The 17,309-nt window shown below is 40.4% G+C and overlaps 1 protein-coding gene across 10 annotated transcripts in view; it reads right to left on the bottom strand.

Annotated features, from left to right (window-relative positions):
- MLLT3 (MLLT3 super elongation complex subunit) overlaps positions 1–17,309 on the bottom strand; it is a 307,823-nt gene that overhangs the window by 192,793 nt on the left and 97,721 nt on the right. The gene's annotated exons all lie outside the window — the stretch shown is intronic.

The raw sequence follows: 17,309 nt of genomic DNA, 5'->3' as shown, positions 1-17,309 counted from the left end.
TGTCAATATGGCTCCCAATTCAAGTCAGAATACAATGCCAACATTTAAAAAAAACAAAACAAAAACAGTTAAAACGCAGGATAGAGGCTTCTTTTTTTCTATCTTTTTTTATTTTGTTCACTGATTGCAGAATTCAGGACACATTAGAAAAAAAAGAGATCGTGTAAAGGCAGTTCAGGCTCAGGAAACCCAGCATCTCCAGTGGAAAGTCAGATGCTTTAAAATGTTACATCGGTGTTTGTGCCAACTAATTTCCTGGGTGATTTCTATCATCTTAATTATACTATGCAAGACTGCCAGATTCTCTGTGGATGAATGGCACAGCCGATGCAGCTCCTCTATGAAGATTCAACTTCTCTGGAATGATTAGGGTCTAGTTATATCAATGATCATTGTTACCAAATGCTTAGGTTCAGTCTGTCAGTCAATTCCCAAGGTATATTAATAGCTACTATAGTGTAAGAGCTCTTTAGGATTGCCAGAAAGGTTGCATTACAAAAAAGGTACTTTGTGTAAAATGAATGATTTTATATGCCTTCAAGTACTATGTTATTACTGCAGGTTCTCTGTATAGTAGTAACAACCAATAAGTGTGAAATGAAGTTTACAGACCAGCAGGAGACAAGCTGCCTACCACAAATATGTTGTCTAGACATGTGGTGCTCAACCTTTTTCGTATCAGGACCCATTTGTAAACATTGATGGCCAGTCTTGACCCACTGCCCCCCACCCCCAGTCCCCCGTGTGAGGTAGGGGGGTGGGTATGTTGGGCATGGGTGCCCCAAGCAGCCCCTTGCATGCTGGAACTCTGCCAGCCTACAAAGGAAAAGCCATAACTTTTTTCTCCCTTAAAGGAAAATCCATTTTTAAAGTTTGTTTGCAACCCTTTCATATATCTTTGTGACCCACCTTTGAGTCACGACCCATGGGTTGAGAAACACTGGTCTGGACAGCCAGAGAAATACAGGTTTCTCTTACTTTATGCGGGTTCTGTATGTGCAAATTAGCACTTATGAGATGACACTTTTTATACCAAAAATTTGTTATATGCAAGATAAATTCACTCTTATGTGATCAGTGTGGTGGAAGCCTGCAGTCAGCAGCTTTGTGCAGTGCATTGTGGAAGTGACATGCACCAAAATATAGTCTTTGTGTGGACCTGTGCTCCTAACTCATTGTCTGCAACACATTTCTGTAGTTGCCATCCCCATTATGATAGTGCCCTGTGCTTGTGTGTACTTGTGCTGTTGGTTTGTACCAAAATTGTCTGGTAAAAGTGGTAGAAATGGGTCTGGGCAGTCGAGACCTTGAGGTCTCAGAACGTATCCCTATTTGTTAGACTGTAAAGTGGGTTCCCTTTATGTGAATTCAAGTTATGCGCCGTTTTCCAGGAACGCATGTACAGCATAAAGTGAGGGAAACCCATAACTGACATTTAAGGGCTCCTACAGATGAGGGCAGAACCTATTCAAATGCGCTGAAAATCCAGCATGTCAGAGCAGACTCAATTAATCAACTCTGCTAGAGCACAGAAACTGACACACTCCAGCAGCCTTCTGCATCACATGTATCAGCATCCCACACGTCTCTGCACTAAAAAAATGGTGGTGGGACACTCTGAAATAAAACACATTCTATGAGCTTTAGTTCAAAGCGCCCTGCACCAGGGCGGGGATGTGCAGGGATGCTGATACACGTATAGCACGGGCACTTTTAATTAGCGCAGCTCACTAATTAAAGTGCCCGGTGTCACGTCCCAAAACATACGTAAAAATGCTCTAAGATGCTAATGGGTGTTCCTGGTACAGAACCTGTCAGAAAGATCTGGCTTCCAGGATAAGTGTAGTTGCTACTACACAGTTAGATGGGCGGCAAATTGGCTAGATGGTCACACCCAGAGAATGGTGGTGGATGGGTCGTTTTCGACCTGGAGAGATGTGGGCAGTGGAGTCCCCCAGGGCTTGGTCCTGGGGCCTGTACTGTTCAACATCTTTATGAGCAATCTGGATGTGGGTGTGGAATGCACACTGCCCAAATTCACTGATGACACCAAGATGTGGGGTGAGGTGGGTGTGCTGGAGAGGAGGGACAGAATCCAGCTTGAGCTAGACAGGTTACAGAGGTGGGCGGATGAGAATAGGATGAAATTCAACGCAGCCAAATGCAGGGTACTGCATCTAGGGAGAAGGAACCAGCAACACACCTATAGGCTGAGGAACAACCTTCTTGTCAACACAGTGGCAGAAAGGGATCTTGGATTCACTGTTGACTCCAGGATGAACATGAGCCGCCAATGCAAGGAAGTGGTCAGTAAGGCTAATCGCACCTTGTCGTGCATCTACAGATGCATTACAAGCAGGTCCAGGGAGGTGATCCTTCCCCTCTATGCAGCATTGGTCAGCCACAGTTGGAGTACTGTGTCCAGTTCTGCACACCACACTTCAAGAGGGATGTGACTAGCATTGAGAGGGTACAGAGGAGGGCCACTCATATGGTCAAGGGGCAGCGGGTCAGGCCCTATGAAGAGAAGCTAAAGGGCCCGAATCTATTCAGCCTCCACAAAAGGAGGAGAGGGGATCTGGTGGCCATTTACAAACTCACCAGGGGGGACCAGTGGAAATTGGGTGAGGCTCTGTTTCCTCAGGAACCACCAGGGGTTACTAGGAATAACAACCACAAATTGTTAGAGAGAAGGTTCAGGCTGGACATCAGGAGATACTACTTTACAGTTAGGGCTGGAATGGATTCCCAAGGGAGGTGGTGCTCTCTCCTACCTTGGGGGTCTTTAAGAGGAGGCTGGACAGATATTTGGCTGGGGTGTTATCACCCCGGCACTCAATCCTGCCCAGGACAGGGGGTCAGACCTGATACTTTGTTTAGGTCCCTTCCAACCCTAAACACTATGAAACTACTACAACCTAAAGGGAAGTGAAGCAGGTGCTTTCTCATGTATTACTAGGCAAACTCTGCTGCTTGCTGTACAACAGGATAGAGCCACAGTTCCTTTTCCTGTGGGGTGACTGGCATAGCTAGCCCCATGCTGTTCTTTGCCAACAGCCTGTGAAGGGCATGCAATGATAAGGAAGATTCTATGCAATGCTGCTTCCCTTCCTCTCTAGCTGTGCAGCCTTCACAATCTGGTTTAGGGGTGATGGATAGGAGAAGGGATGGCATGGAAATCAGCAGGAATAAACTATAGTATTTTACATTTGTTGTATTTATTCTGTTATTTCCTCCCTCCCCCCAATCTTTATTTGAAAAAGAGATTGGCAGAAAAAAAGAGAAATATAGTTTTAAAATGTCCCTTAGCAGAGCTGCTCCTTAAGAAAGATTCTGAAGGACAGCATTTAGGCATGATAGAGTATGGGGGTGGAAGGAGGGTCACAGGGGGCTTTTAAGCTTCACTCTCAGCCTCTTACTTGAAAATGCGCAGAGGCGGTATTCCACATAACACATACAGTTCACAAGTCTCCTCTTTAAGGCAGCAAAGCCTCTGCATGGTGAAACAACATTTCAAAATTTACCACAACAGCCTTAGTTAAGAGCAGTTACTTGTTATAACAACAGCTATTGACAATCTCCTGAATTCAGGTTACATGAGCCCCACTCCTGTTGGCTGCCCTTGGAAGAAAAGCCTTACTTGTATTACTCCACTGACTTTTGACCCTACAGGTGTAGAGACAGGAGACTGAAAACCATTTATAAAAACAGGGAGAGGTTAAGCTGCAAGATGTTTACCCAGATGGAAGTGATGCAACACAGAAACTTTTTATAGACGAGAATAATAGGCTGGCTGGCGCTGAAGTTTCAGGCTCCTATTATATGACATGCACTGAGGGTTTAGTCACCTTTCACATTTCTCTGGTATCATGTTAATTACTTCTTGCACACTGAACTGGTCCAGAAAACACCTTCAACATAAATATTTTCTTCCCTTTCCCTTGAATAGCTATTCTCTTAGATTTACACAGCTGTTGCAAATATTGAACAAGTACTTTGACAATGTTTCACTTTACCACTCTGAAAATAAAACCTGTTACACTTACAGCTCTTGTAAAAACTTGGGGTGATGGGTTACAAAACACATTCCATCATGAGGATGGTATTTCCTTTACCACAGAATGAGCCAGCTCTGCCAGTGGCAAGTAGAATTCTACCGGCTAGCATACAGAGGGCTACTGAACAAAGAGAATGACCAAGAAAAGTGGCAGAAACCTACACATGCAGGAAGCACAGCATTGCAAACAAACACCACCCACACTTCCCTATGCTCTTGTAGCAGATACCAATACATGTGCTAGCAGAAGCAGTCCCTGCGTACTGATTCAGCTAACAGCACTTGCAGCACAAGCTTCTCCAGCTTTAACAGTTCCCACAGTACTCGGAGCTGCTGCAACTCTATCTGTAACTTAACCATTGGGTAATCATTGCCTAGAACATTTTGGAGAGCTCGAGAACAGGAGTATGGGTATGACAGGATCTGGGAAAGCCATAAATAGCACAAAGATCAATGTGGCACAATAGGGAAGAATCAGCAAATACAAGCCAACAGCATACAAAAAAATGCAGAGGTTGGGTTCAAGTAGATGTGGGAATGCAGGAACCAGTGCACTAAAAATATGTATAAAATGATAGATGCCATAAAAAAAATTTGGAATTTTCAGGTGGCACAGTTAAAAACGTAAAAGTCAGTAAAGTGACTTCTACAGCAGTGCTAACTTGGTCAGATTGTGCATCATTTATTTGCTGGCATACTTTTCAATGCAAAGAGTAAGATACATATTTAACAGAAATGCAAGGAAAACTGTAGGCACATAGCAAGGGAAAGTTAGCTAAAGATAGTCAAATTTCCACAACATTTTTGAGCAGGCATTTCTTGTATGTGATACTTCCGGATACTCTTCCCTCCATATATTCTGATCAATTATACTGCTTCAGGCAAGAGCCTATGAAGGTAGCGTCTATAGAGGTTCCAAAGAAAAAGAAAGCAACCCCCTCATGCCAAGGGCCATACAAGTTAATGATAAGTATTAGTAGTCTAAAAAGCTTATACATCTACTTACTAGGAGCCTTGAAAGTTTGATCTAAGGCTACAAAACAAAAAGGGCGGGGGAGGGCAGAGAGGAGATAAAGGGGCAAAGGGAGAGGGTGGATGAAAATTATGCGCTCTCAATGAATTCTAAGAAGTGTACATACGTGCATGTTGGGCTCCTATACACGTGCAGGGAGCCAGCTCCAATGCACTGGAAATCCAGCATGTCAGAGCAGACTCAATTAAAATCAAGTTTGTTGGAGTGCAGAAATTACTGTGCTTCAGCAGACTCTAGCATCACATGCAAAGCATCCTCGCACTGAAAAATGATGGCGGGGTGCTTTGAATTAAAGCTTGAACAAGCTTTAGTTCAAAGTGCCCCGCTGCCATTTTTTCAGCACGGGGACGCTGATGTGTGTAACGATCAGGTGCTTTTAATTAGTACAGCTTGCTAATTAAAGCGCCCCCCCACACCTTCTGGAGCATGTGTAAAAAGGTCCATATACTTAATTATGTACCTTATAACTTAAATTTCCTATTACACAGTCCGTATATGCAAGGTTCAAGCACTCTAAACCAGGGATGTCAAAGATATAGCTCAGAGGGCTCACAGAAGAGGTGGGCATTTGGTGGCAGGGTACACAACTGAACTGCAGCGTACAGAAACCCTGTTGAGGATGGACGTCAGTAGTGGAGGGGCAAGCAACAGGTTCATTATCTATGTAGTTCAGGAGGCTGCAGTGGTTAAGGACATGACTGCTTGTCCCACTGCCAGAGGCAGGTCCAGATCTGGCCCACAAGGACCATTACAGTCTGGAGCCAGCCCAAGAGGTATAATTAAATATAATGGAAATCACCCAGGACATTAGTCTGGATCCAACCTGCGAAAAACCCCACAGTCCAGAGCTGGCCTGAGGAGGGGAAGTAGGAAGCAAGGGAGTTTGACACCCCTGCTCTAAACTTTGTTCAAGTGTAACAGAAAACACACCCACTTAGCAGAAGTTATAGGGAAGTGTGATATATAGCAGCATAAGTTCATACTATATATCCTTGCTGAAGCCCAAAACAAATTACAAAGCAACTATAACCTCATTTAGAATATGGAAAAGCAGTATTTTCTGTACTTCCACAATTCCGCGTTTTCTGTACTTCCACAATCCAAGAAAGGGAGAGTGCTTTTCCTCAGACCTTCTACACTTGCACACAAAAGCCCACCTTTGAGCAGAATAGGCAGAAAGTTTGACCACATAGAGTAAGTTCTGGGAAAGTCATCAGTAAGTAAAATCAGGGGTTGTTAGAGTAGTAACTGTCTTGTGACATTAGCCATGACATAATTCTTGAGAATACTCTGGTCACCATTAAAAAGGTCAATATTTACCTAAAGTGTGGTATCTGAAATATTTTGTTATTCTTTTTGCTGAGAATAGACAATAGCTGTGGTATTTCAGATGCCACTATAAATTCAACTGTGGGTTAGTGTTGACTTATGGTGAATGTACTGTTACATGTTCTACATAAAAGTATAGAGAGAATACAAGCTAGATTAAAAACTTCTCAAACCACAATAGTAAATCGGTAACAATATGATCCATTGGTCCTGCAGAGCTTTGCCATTTGCTTCTACAAGCAGTGTACCTCACAATTGCTAAAATGCTATAAAGAGTGCCCTCTAAACAAAATAACAGTTCCCAGGGATCTCTGCAGCATTTTGGAATTTGAGTTTCTTGTAAGGAACCATTGCAAAATTATAATCAGATTGTAAATCAATAAATGCTACTTGGCACTTTTACACTACTATCTGTAGCATCTTAGACTTCCATACAAGTAACTATCTGCATCTCCTCCTTTTATATGAGGAAACTGAAGCACAGAGAAGCTAACACTGAGAACCCATTTCCCATTCAATTCCAGCACAACTCAAGTGTCTAAGATGTTGCATTTGTGTCCCAGGATAAAAATGGATAAACCATTTTATCCTGGGACTGAGTGCAATCATTCAGATGTCCATGGCTGCTGTTCAAGGATACATCCTAAAAAGGTTCACAGGATAAGAAGTACTAACAGTTTATCCTGGGGCATCACAAAGTGCATTTAAACACTTACCTTGGGATTGCATAAATGGTAGAAAAGCAACAAGCATTCAGCCACTCACTAAACCCTGATTAGAAGACCAATGAGTGTATACACCCATCCTAGAATTATCTCTGTTCTGGGACAAACATAGGCACAACTTGTCCAGGGACAAACGCAATGTCTGTTCCTAGCCTTAGTTACTAGGCTACCTTTGGAAAACACTATCTAATGAATTGCCTAATGATACAGAAAGAATGGGAGTCTAAAGATACCAGTCCTGTTCCTGGTTCTACTATTGCTTTCTACTCCACTCTCCAGGAGAACTAATATGCCAATCTATTTGATTTTTCTACTTCATCAGTCCTAGGTATCACTTATTTTTCTGGTGGTTGTACCAGCCAAAACCATGCATAGGGTTGTAATCTAAACCTAGAAAACTAACTGGAATTGAATTAAGAACCTTCAGTTGTTTGTGCAATCTAGTAAGTACAACTATAGGAAAATGGCATGGACTGTAAACACATATAGTAGGATGTCTGAAGATACAGACGATGAGATCTAAAACTAAAACACAGTTTTGCATTAGCATAGAATATGGTGTAGCAGAAAGCCCCTTTTCCTCTTGCCTCCATTTGCTCTCCCCTCTTTAAATATGTTTTTCCTCTTCTACCTTTTCTTCCTTCCTCTTTCTTTCACTTTAAGATAAAGAATTGTATTTTAAAATTTGTATGTGTGCATTTTGTATCTCCCTGTGTATTTTGGTATTTTTATCTATTTGTGTGCCATGGCATTACTTTTGTAGCTTATATTTTATACTCCTCACCTTTCAACTTTCAACTAAATGTGTTTAGTTTCATAAGTAAGTTATACATTGTAACAATGTTAACAAGGGCAGGAATCAAACTGCCCTTCCCTGTATCAGGCTGGCCCCTGAAAGAGCGAGTGAATCAGTAACACTGTAGCAGCAGACAGCAATTAACACCTGGGAAACTGCAGATCAACCAAGGGAAGAACTCAATACAAGACAATGTAACAACCGGGAAATCTCTAAACGTCACTGATCAAGGGCTAGAAGCCCTGGCCTGAGTTAATCAATGCCAGAGACCAACTTTTGGGCTCAGTATCTCCAGATCGACCGCTCCCAGAGCCCTATTCAAAATTCATCAACAGACTCCCAAACCTGCACATACATGCGGACGACCCCTGGGGCTGACAGATGCCATCCAGTAGCCACCGAAGGGGGAAGTCCCACGAGGGTCAACGACCCCTGGATTGGGCAAACCTGAAAACTGGGGAGTCGCCAAAGTCTGCCAAGGACAGATAAAAAGCAGTGAAAAGTGACCCTCAGCGGCGCCCTCTTGATCTCCAACTTGACCAGCACCCGACCTGTCCAGCCAGAAGGACCAGCCGGCGACCCCCTTCTGGAAGATAACACCACGTTGAAAGAAGCTTCAACGACAGACTCCAGCACCTGTGGGATAGGTATACCTGACTCTTGTAGCTTGCTAGTGTGTGTGTGTGTGTGTGTGTGTGTGTGTGTGTGTGTGTGTAAGGACCAGCCCCAAGGTTTATGATTTAACTCATTACAGTGTTTCAATCCGCCTAATAAACCAGAATTTTAAGGATCCCGAGTTGGACATTTGTAGCCAACATTGGCATGGCATATAAACATTCATTTTACTGTTTTAGGATTAAATTTGTGTAATTTCTTCTTCTTCACATGTATACATACATTTGCATACTACTCTCTATGGACGAATATTGTATTATATAGGAGGAACCCTATATTTTGAGGTATACGCACAAAAGGACATTGTGCTTTCAATCTTACTTTTTTATGAATGCTGAACTCTTTGCACCTGTCTTCCCAAATACAGACACATTCCAATTACAGACCTCTGCCAATTTCATCACTTAGAGATAAATAATTTATCTCCCTAATATAGTGCACATAACATGCATTGTGGGTATTTTATAAACTCTTCCCTGCTGCCCATCCATTTTCTCACTGGAACTCTCTTCCTAGAATCGAGATTAACTTCATGAGGCTCTTCTAAACCATATGAAGAAAACTGTCATACCAAACCATTTTTTCCATAAGAAAATATTACTGATACTATCACTGGAGCCCTGATTACAGTTTTTATTAGTTAAATGTTGCCACAGGACCAGCAGAGGGAGTAGTAAACAATCATTCAAAACCAAAACTAACATCATATTTTTGGAATTATAATAATACATCTAAGCTTGCACAGTTACGCACGTGGAAGTCCAGAAACGCCAAATTCAAACTTGTATGTACAAGCCTAATCCTACTTTGTGTTTAAAGAGAGCAGCAGATCTTGAACATATGATTGCAATTGTTTCTCAAACAACAGTAGTTTTTCTTACATCTTTAGATTCACCTGTAACAGCCGGTAATATTTTTCATTGTTTTGTATTACACGTCACTAATTTAGACATTTTTATGGCAAGATCTCTTCTCTCTAAATTACCTATAGGTGTTAATGACTGTCACTAAGTTACTACGCATTTTCAACCTCTCTTTTGCAGAGTTCAGAGCATTAGGTAGTGAATCACAAAATTAGCATAGCTATTAATTTACATGGCCTAATGACAGGAGTTAACTGTCATTACTGCTCTGTCATATGCACCTTCTATGTTTTGAAAGTATAGATTACCAAATATTCAAGTAAATACCCATCAAAGATAGTCCAGCATGCCCAAAAAACACCCAGTACTGCAAAATGCTATACATGTATATACCTAGTGTATGCATGCTATAGGGAAGAAGTGAAATACCACATTGTATGGTAATGCACACGTGTACAGGAAAATTCACACTAAGTTTTGTACAGCAAACCTAACTTTGACATTCATTCCTTTCTACCACTTAGCTGTGCAACCTTAAAAGGTTGTATTACTTTTTTTTTTTTTTTTAATATACAGGATTTTCTAATTTTTAAAATGCAGCACTTCACTCTCCAGGACTGTGCTGACTCACAAGAAATTGTCCAGAGTACTTGAAATTTCATAACCAGAAACTGTGTCTGTCCTTCCCTTTTCAGAAGTTCCATTAGGGTCCTGAGCACATAAAGAACTCCATCAAACAAAGCTATGCATAGAAGGAACCTAGCTCTGAAGTGCACAGAAACCTTCTCTTATCTATTTTCATATTACAAGGGCTGCAGGAACCTTGCTCCTAGCTTCAGGTATACAGAAAGTAATTTCAACTAGGCTCTCCCCTATACAGCTAACTTATTCTTGCATACAAAGGCAGCTATCCTTCCCCCCACCACCACACAAGACATGATTTTTATGGTCTTAAATCAGTCCAAGAAAAAAAAATCCAGGTTTCCTTCAAAACAAGCAAAAGGTATTTTTCAATTAGAATTATTCTTATACTACACCTCAACCTACAAGAGAACATTTGCTCAACTGGTTACAATAATTAGTTAAAATATAAAGTGGAATAAAGTATTTTCTCTTTTGTACAGACTCAAGACAGAACAATTCTTGATAAATTTCAGCCCTAAGAGTACTTGGTAAGAAAAGTGAACATTTTACTGTTGTCCATCACTTTCTGAGAATGCATTAGAACAAAAAATGGCATAAACAGTTTCAATGCAACTGTTTAAATCAAGTTAATAATTGTTTAATTTGATTAATTGATGCAGTTTATGCTGCTACTTCTATAAATACTTATTCTGAATAAGCTGTTTTTGAATACAGGTTTCCCTCGATTTATGCGAATTTGCTCTTATGCGATGACCCTTTTTATACCTGAAATTTGTTATATGTGAGGTAAATTCACTATTATGCAAATCAGCATAGGCACGCTCTCCTCTCCCCCAAGCAGGTAAGTCTGTGAGGGAAGGGGAAAAGGGCTGTGAGTAGAGCGGAGGGGTAAGGGCCCCACTCACTGCAGCCCCTGCTGCAGCTGCTCTGGGAGCAGCCGATGCCAGCAGCTTGCAACCACTGTGCTGTGCCATGCCCCGGAACCCCACGGGGCTCCGCTTCCCCCAGGGTACTGTGCCCCAAACCGCCCGGCACAGTGCAGCCCAGCAGCTACAAGCAAGCGGCGTCCAACACTCCCAGGGTTGCAGTAGGGGTAGGCAACTGCCTGCAGTGGGATGAGAGCAGGCTGGGCTGACAGCAGCACCAGGTTCTTCCTGGTGCTCAGGGTGGGCTGTGGTGATGGGAGGGTGGCTGCTACCACCCCAAAATTTGCTGTATCCCCCCCTTGCAATCTGCCCTCCCAGCACTGCTGCCGAGCACCAAGAAGAGCCTGGTGCCACCGCCAGCCCTAGCCTGCAGCAGCCACCAGCCCCAGCCTGCTCTCATCCCACTGCAGGCTGCTGCCAGCCCCTGCTGCAGCCTTGGGAGTGGCAGATGCCACCTGCTTGCAGCCACTGGGGTCCACCATGCCAGGGGTGCAGGGCATGGTACAGCCCAGTGGCTGCAGGCAGCTGGAATAGGCCACTCCCGGGGCTGCTACAGGAGGGGCTGCGGTGAGTGAGGAGAAGCAGAGAAGTGGGGTGAGTGGAGCTGCTGCCCACCCCAAGCGTCATGAAGAGCCCAGTGCCACCCCTGCTACAGCCCTGGGAGCAGCAGACACCACCTGCTTGAAGCCACTGGCCTGCACTGTACCCCTGTCCCCGCCCCTTCCCTAGCCATAGCCTCACTCCCTCCCTTCCTCAACACCATGGGAACACATCCCTATCTGTTTCATTGTAAACTGGGTTCGCTTTATGCAAATTTGATTTATGCTCCAATCCCTGGGAACGCATCTACTGCATAAATCGAGGGAAACCTGTATTACAAAACAGTAGGTTTACATGTAGCCCTGAATATAAACTAAACTGTGAAAACTGCAAAATGAACATTAACAAAGAGTTTTTTTCTAGTGTTTCTTCTGGTAACTTCCCACTTCTTCTTCATATAACGCAGAAATTTTGTTCCTAAAACTTCTTGTTTTTCTTCCTCCTCATCCCTACCCCCTGACTCTCAGACAAAGAACTAAAAATCAGAGGTTCAATGATGCATCCTGTAACAATGCACAAAAGGATGTTTTATTACTATATGTTCTTGCTCCAGAGAAACAAATTAAAACTTAAATTTGCAGACTCTGAACAGTTAAGCTTACAGTGCTAAGGTTCTTTCACTGACCAAAAGTAACTGAGTGCATGGACATTTTGGACTAAGAAAGATAGGGTAACTTTCTCAGTTGATTCAGTCTGTGTGGGGAAGGAAGGTGGAGGGAGATGGCAATCTCAAAAAAGTGCTTCTTTGCACAGTTTCCTTCTGTATACTATATATCCAGTTTCAATCTTGTTTCCATTGAGCCAAACAGAACATGTTTCAGTTGCAACATACAACCTTGTGGAGCCAATTTACCTTTCTGTAGGTTATATATTCACACGCAAAAGGTGGGTTTTTACTACTGCATAACTAAATACACATTAGCTATTTAGATGTAAAAACAGAACAGAAACAAGGCCCTGTAGTTAATAGTGCTGACCTTGCCTTCCTACCTTGCAATAAAACTACAAGTACCCTAGCTCTACTTAGGGTTTTACACAGAGAAAATTATCATGCATTAGTTATCCTGTTCTAAACAAACACACACACACACACACACCTGTGTCACTGAAGACAAAAACCTCATGTTTGCTTTAGACCTCTACCTGCCTTAGTTCAGTGCTCTGACCCTCTCCTCCACTCAGCAAGTGTTTTCTGACACTGGGATTTCATACAGAACTGCCAGCCTTCCATTAAAAGAGGTCTGGAATATCATAAATGGTCATGGCTTTGGAAGTTTAACATACAGAAAGTCTTGCCATATGAAATGAGTGAGAAGCCCTCATCTGAGAGGATGACAGAAGGAATCCTAAATCAGGTGGTCACCAATTTTGTATTTTAAGTTTTCATGTTACAGTGAATGGTCTACAAATTTCAATTTTTACTTCAGAGGTCATTAACATTTGAAGAGGAATAAACGTATTTATATTTTGCATATTCCTATATCTTCATGTGGATTTCCATGGAATGCATGTTGAAATAAATATACAAATATGCTTCCCTAAATATTCATGTATATTCACAACAGAAAGTGTCTAATAATTCTGCTTTTAGCAAAAGAGTATGCATTTTTAATCACACAATTGATAAATTCAATTTTTGAAGCATGAAAAGACTCAAACTTTAAAAACTATATATATATTATACATACACACATACACACACACATATACATATATGTTCTTGTCCATACTGAAAAAAGTCAACCTAAAAGAATAATATCAATTCTGCACAATTATTTGCACAAGTAGTCTGTGTTTTATCTTGATTGCCAAAGTACATTTTTTTAAAACTACTAAATAAATAATATATAGTGAAAACAATAATGGTTGGTCTTTCCTAAAATCTGGCATAAAGGATTGAGAATGCCAAATATATCTCTGCATGCCTCTATTTTCAGTCTGAGAACAATTATTTTCTGAGCCATCAGAATTACTTCATGCTTGTGTCAGGTTTCTTCCTGGGGCTACAAGCACAGGCTTAGAATTTACTTATCACATCTTCCATTGCTTCTTTGTGTCAGCTTCATTTGATTAATAATTAGCAAATACTACTCCTTTTATTAAACACATTTAATCCAACTGAACACAGACCACAAATATGGACAGGGATCTGAACTATTCCATCTTCACACGATCTTCCAAAGACCTCAGAACTAGTTCTCCAACTAAAAGACACATCACAGAAATGAGAAATAGTTTTTACTAGAGAACTGGAGAAAGCTGATAACATTAACTTTTAATTAAGAAATGGGAAACAAAATCTAAAGAAATCTGTCAGAAGGGGTCCACTCCAAAGGTAATGACAATCTATTAATGGATATCAGATCAGGCCCCACTGTTAGTTATCTAATCTGTTATAATTGCTATGAACATTTATTACCCCAACCTACAATATCTGCTATTTCCCTACTCTTGACTGTGCCAGTTAAAACAGATGTATATTTTTTCCCAAATGGACAAGTTAATAGGGGACAGATTCTTATTACAAGGTTCTAGCATCCGCCAGACTGTATCAGAGCTCTCCTCTGAAGTAAGAGGTAAAAAACAGAGCTTTTTTAGAATCAGAAAGTAATAAAATGATTAAAACTAAGAGATGGAGAAGGCAGATTATTAGGTGGATTCTCCAGGAAAGGTGACATAAACTGAAAAATGCAAGACAAGGATATTTGTGGGTGATATATTTTTTACTGGATCAAATGGAAGGGTTTTGTTCTTCCCATTTTTCCTGGACCATCACTACTACATCACCCCAAAACTATGACAAGTTCAAAAAGCCAGTTAATGTGAGTTTAGATTTTGTTTTTTGAATAATTAACTTTGTGTCTAAGAAGGACATTTGTATAAAAGAGGCATGTCCTGACTGGGCATTGGTAACCAACATTATTACATTAGACATCTATCTTATTGCCATATTGTATTCAAAAGGTACAGTACCTGTTAGGCCCATTTCTCACACTTTGAAGCCTATAGAACAAGATAAAGTATGCATCTAGGTCAATAGAAAATAGTTCCTTAAGAAAAGTCTTATAAGAAAAACAAAATTATTTCCTTAAAAAATAAACATATTGAAACAAAAATGCTTGTAAAATTTCCCAATCGTGTATTAACACCCATAGGAACACAAACACTACACTACATTTTGCAGTTAATTCAGCAACTAGGGAGCAGGGCTAATGGCAAATAAACTACATTTTCAAGGATAGTCTGTTGTTTTCAATCTGATCATGAACAGTATTTATATTCATGTATGCTATCCTATGCGTTTTAGCCCATTTAAACTAACAGTAATATTCCTTCCTTTTCATGTCCTTGTGACAAGGTTTTTAGCAGAATCCATAGATTTCTTGGACTCTGCAAAAGCCACACCAGGAGTGCTTCTACCGTGGCCTAACAGCGATATTAGTGTGATATAAGCTTAAGGGAGAATGAGGGTGCAGTTGAAAGGACTGTCTACACAGATTGTCTACAGGAATGCTACACTTGATTGTTCTGGCTTCTGTTCAACATTACTTCTGTGAGTTAAGGAACATCACAAAGTTCTACAACTCCAAATGCCCTAAAGCACATATATTGGTAATCTCTAAGCAAATCCATTCTATAATGAACAGGATGTAAATACATACTACAAAGGAAATTCAGCTCAATAGCTTTGCATGTAGTGGTATGCAGGTAGTATAGCATACAGGTAATTGGGGAAGTGGTGGGGAAAGGATGTCAGAGTTAATGAGAAACTGTTCTTGATACCCAGATTAAAGCTATGCATGAGGAGTGGCATATACAGTTGAGTTTTTATACAATTTGGGACTGTTTCAATCTAAAAAAAAAAACAAAACTGAAATAATTAGGCTCCTTAACCAAGATTTTTTTTTCTTTTCTTGGGAGACTTACAAGTAAAAAAAAGTCAGTGAATGATATTTACTAACAGCTCAATAGTCTCTGAAACTCTGGTTGTGTCATGTATCATTTGTACCAAAAAAATCTACACTGTAAATAAGGAATTCGAGGGCAAATTATATTAGATTTTTGCAAATGAAGAATCTTTGAACTGACATAGGGTTTAATCTTTGGTGTCTGTTTCATCATTTTCTTTTATTGTAAATCAACTGTAAACAGGATTAAAAAACAAAAAAAGTGATGCACACAAGCAGATGCATTTTTATCAGACTACTAGTACATAATACATGTAAGGAAAATATGTGGAACAAGAAATACAATGCATTGACACTACAATCCAAACACACATTGTTAGATTTTGACTGGATTGATTAAGAAAGCAGCTGGCTTTATTAGTTATAAAATCTATTCACTCTCAATTTCTCCAGTGAAACACATATGTCTAGTCACTTTTCGGAGTAAAATCTCCTTGAGGCAGTTTTGCTAGCTCTCTTCCCCCCCCAGCCTCCCCAATGTATAAAGTGTTTCCTCAAGTTTTGTAAAAAGCACTAGGCAGTTTCAACATTGACTAGTGTTACAGAATGCCTCAACCTTTCTTTTAAGCAAGATTGTTGGCATATATTGTATGAAAAATAATTTTTAGAGTCACTAATAATGGGAAGTATGTTTGGATAAAGAATTATGCCATAGCCCTAGCCTACAATGTGTTTCACAAAGCAAACAATTTTAAAACATTACTATAGTGAATGAGGCAAAACTTGACTAAGTTGCCCTGAAAAATCAAGTACAGTTATCAGACTGAAGTGATAAAAGTTCTCATTAAGCTGAATTAAATCCTCCAATATATGGCATTTTCAGCAAAACATCCTTTCCTACAGGATGAGCAGAGGCAGCAAATGCTGTTTTTTGTTACCCCAGTTCATAGAGAAACTCAGAAAGTAAATTAAAGGCTTGACAAATAAGTTGCGTTTTAAAAATTATTTGTACTTTGATAGTCTCCAGTAGTATTACCACAGTACGACTTATCCCTGACGCTGAACAAGTTTCTTTGTTGACCCAACTCTTGAAAGATTCCTAAGACTGATGCATGTTTATACAGTCACGTGTTTTCTTTACCTCTAGCCCTTAGCATATAACCAAGACTGAATTAGACACCCTTATTTACATGCAAAGCTGCATTAATTTAATTCAAATGTGATTTTTAAAATAATCTAATGAAGCCAGTACCAAATAAAATGTGGACATTCTAAACTCTTTCAACCTTGTTTCCATAAATTCAATTCAATTCAATTCAATAAGGAATCTGTGGAAACCATATGGATGGATTAAACTGAATTCAGTGTCCTCATTCTTTGGTACTGCTTTAACCACATCAGTTTAACTAATTTTCAAGGCAAATGGGTAAAACCTTGAAAATGGACAAAAGCTACACGAACATTCCTTCTTCTCATGTCTTTGTCATAAACTAGATATGAACATCTATGAATATCCCTGTTTTAAAACAAAACCTAGCACTGAAATAGCTAAAAAAAGTATTGTTTCTAAGTAGCACTGTGGTCAAGACTTGACTGAGTTCTTCTCCAAGCTTAACTGCAATTTGAGTTCTCTTCAACAGTTTTCCTTCTCTGGGCATTTCATCTGATGTCTATTTCTGTTTACATCCTTCCTCTTAAGCATAGGGTTAAAAATTGGAGAATGGGGAGGACTTAGTCAAGCAAGGGGTCCTG

The sequence above is a fragment of the Alligator mississippiensis genome, chromosome 3, assembly GCF_030867095.1.
Source record: "Alligator mississippiensis isolate rAllMis1 chromosome 3, rAllMis1, whole genome shotgun sequence".
Classification (NCBI taxonomy): domain Eukaryota; kingdom Metazoa; phylum Chordata; order Crocodylia; family Alligatoridae; genus Alligator; species Alligator mississippiensis.
This window is presented reverse-complemented; position numbering and strand designations above follow the sequence as displayed.